Consider the following 1,036-nt stretch of genomic DNA (forward strand, 5'->3'; position numbering starts at 1 on the left):
TTTTTGTCAGTTTCCATTTCCCTAAGATTGTCAGATTTATTGGCAGAGAACTGGGCAAAATAGCCACTAATTTTTGTTTTAATTTATTTTTCATTGGTGTTGTAGCCACCCTCTTCATTTTTGATACTGGCAATTTGTTTTTCTACTTTCCTTTCTTTCATCAAATTAACCAACAATCTCTTAAGGTCTGATTTACTTTATTTTTTTTTTCATCGAGCCTTTAGAAAGACTGGAGATGAGTTGTAAACACAGTCCAAGGAGCTATGGCTATGGTTGGTAGGCTAGAGGCTCTGAAAGTCAGTATGGGCAACCATACCAGGGATCAGACCCTAACGCTATGTATGTCAAGCATGCCTGCAAAAATAATGGAAGACAATGAGGACAAGGAGGTATTGGTGTTTACTGGGGACCAGACCATGATCTAAACATAGTTGGTACACATTGTGGATGACAGACAAACCAAAGAGCATCATTAGAAGCAGCTACCAAAAGGATGAGCAAGCGAACGCCCACTTAATGTATGCACATATAACCAAATTATCACCAAAGGTATGAATGAATGGATTGGCAACTGGAAAGAAAATGGCTGGAAAACAAGTAAAAATAAAGATATTGTCCACAGAGACCAATTCACTAAGCTGGATAATATGACTCAGGACATGGAGGTTGAGTGGAGGTATATACCTGCTTAGTCAAAAGTTGAAAGCAGTGCTGAAGCTCAAAAATTAGCCAGAGAAGCAATGAGAAAGAAGTGAAAAGATTCAACTCAATACTTGGAGATGGTGATAAAGTGTCATTCTCTTTAACCCTACAATATAATCTTCAAATTATTTTCTCTTTATCCTTCTCCCATCCCCTACCCCCTTGTGTTTGAGTTATCTTCCATTGCTCTCTTTGGTAATTTTTTTTCTTCGTATCCTTTCTCAATTTTGCTATATGCTATTTTTCTTCAATACTACAAACAAAAATACTATATACCATACTATAAGTGTACTATAAACAGCTATAGAAATTGTTCACCTATACTAACAATAAG

General features: G+C 36.4%; 1 pseudogene; it reads left to right on the top strand.

The window, feature by feature from the left end:
• The first annotated feature begins 235 nt into the window (after positions 1–235).
• LOC144456174 (ribonuclease H1 pseudogene) lies at positions 236–755 on the top strand (annotated as a pseudogene).
• The last annotated feature ends 281 nt before the right edge of the window (positions 756–1,036 follow it).

The sequence above is a fragment of the Phascolarctos cinereus genome, unplaced genomic scaffold (assembly GCF_003287225.1).
Source record: "Phascolarctos cinereus isolate Bilbo 61053 unplaced genomic scaffold, phaCin_HiC Scaffold_3;HRSCAF=262, whole genome shotgun sequence".
NCBI lineage: Eukaryota > Metazoa > Chordata > Mammalia > Diprotodontia > Phascolarctidae > Phascolarctos > Phascolarctos cinereus.